Source organism: Halyomorpha halys, unplaced genomic scaffold (assembly GCF_000696795.3).
Source record: "Halyomorpha halys isolate HHAL.00 unplaced genomic scaffold, Hhal_1.1 Scaffold1163.1, whole genome shotgun sequence".
In the NCBI taxonomy this organism is placed as follows: Eukaryota; Metazoa; Arthropoda; class Insecta; order Hemiptera; family Pentatomidae; genus Halyomorpha; species Halyomorpha halys.
In genome coordinates, this window is record NW_027109719.1 from 99,279 (window position 1) to 101,458 (window position 2,180).

Below are 2,180 nucleotides of genomic sequence, written 5' to 3' on the forward strand. Positions count from 1 at the left end.
TTTCCAGATTAGCTTCAGTTTTTTGTCGTTTACGATCTCGTCTATCTCCTCCATCTCGGACGGTCTATCTCCCGTAGAGCTATCGTCCCCTGACGACGGAGTTCCTTCCTCCCGCGGCTGCGTGTTCGAAGTCTCCCCTTACCCTGGAGTCCATTCCCTTAGGGATTGTCTGACGCCCCCCGATGGTTCTCCGTGTTCCTCCTCTACCGCATTTATGGTTATTGCCCGAGACAACCAATCCGCGACCACATTCTCCTTCCCTGGCTTATAGGCAATATCCATATTGAATTGCCCTAGCAGCTCCTTCAAGCGAGTGATGCGCGCAGAAGACTCCTTCAGTTTTCCTACCCACTGAAGAGGTCAGTGGTCGGTATGGATCCTAAACCGCCTCCCAAACGGTATGGTCGGAAGTGCTCCACCGCCCACACAATCGCTAATAGTTCGCGCTCTAGGGCACTGTAACGCGATTCCACGTCCGTCAACTTTCTGCTACCGTATGCCACTGGGCTTTCTCCCTTCTCGCTATCCTGCGAAAGCACCGCCCCCAACGCGTATTCGCTGGCATCTGTCGTAATTGTGAACTGTTTACTGAAGTCTGGGAACGCCAGTACCGGTTCTCGCTGCAACCTTTCCACGCACCGTTTGATATTATTCTCCATGGCCGGCGTTACCACTATACGGCTACCCTTCTTCAGGAGGTTGTTAAGAGGGACCAAATGCTGTGCGATCTCTGGCATGAAACGTCGGCAATAGTTAAGGGTCCCTAACAACCGCCTGACCCCTTTTACATCCCTGGGGACTTTGTGCGCATCGGGTTTAACCCCGTCTTTCGAGATGATGTGCCCCAGAAAACCATAGAGAGTAACCAAGAAAACGTAGAACGGTCCATTTGGAGCTACCTACTACACTACCTACAGCGGCGAAACCTTGACGGCCTGGAATGCCCTGAGCCCAACTTCTACTCTATCACTATTTACAGTTATCGACTTGTATTTAATTTTAATACTCCTGTCTCTAACTAACTAAACATTCTCCTGTCTTTAACCAGGCCAGAGAAGGCAATTATTATCACTTCACTTCCTGTATTGTATAGGTTATACTACTAACCAGTGTGTGTCTAATTGACCCAGGAGTTCTCTACTGGAACCAGTACTAGCACACAGCAGTATTAATAGAAGGATGTACAGCTGCAACAGCGTGCACTAGGAAGTACCAGTTCAGAGGTTCAGAAGGTCTTCACTCTGCAGCTATTTATAACTACTATTACTTTGCATCTACATTTTCAAGTAATATTTGTTTAAAAATCAAAAACTTTATCTAGTTTTAGTAGATTTTTTTTTTATTTCTTCGGATAAAGGAACTGGACATAGCTTTCAACTATTTTCTATCTAGCTTTTTAACTGATAATGGCTTGTAAGATATTTCATTCTCATCTAACTATATAAAAAAAAAGTCTAAATAAAAAACCTATATTATACTCCTATTTCTGATAAGAAACAGGGTGTTATTATATCTCCTTATACTAATTTGTGGAATGTTTGCAATATTATAAAAAATAATAAAACTTGGTATAGCTGGTATGGTTCCTTCCCGTACACGCTGAGCACAAGGAAGAGCTTTATGTCAGGTGCCATTCACAGTTTCATGGGACTAAGTTGCAAAGAGCCGTAGCTTATAACAATCCAGTATCATGTTTAAAAAGATATAAAATAACATCCCATTGTTTAGGAAAAATATGAGTATGAGATAGGATTAATTTTTATAGTTGGGTTTATTATTTTATTTTTTTTTAATAAATTATTTTTTGTTTTAATCTTTTTAGTTGTCCATGTATTGGCATTTTAACTGAACATCTTTAATTAGTATTTATGTGCTGGCTCACATCCATCTGATACCTGTCAGAAGACTCGAGAGACTCCAGCTAAATGCGTATTCTGTGGGAAAGAAGGCCATCCTGCTAACTACAAAGGTTGCGAAATATACAAAAATATGCAACGCCAAAAAACCACAAATTCCGCATTAAAAGAGTTCAATCAAAAGAAAGTGGTTCTAGGAGAAGAACTTGCTGGCCCATCAACGAGCGACAATCGCTTACAACCCCGCTTACAACAACCCATCAACTCCAGAAGACAGCCTTTTATTAAATACGCAGAAGTAATCCTATCCTCTCCCTCTGACAT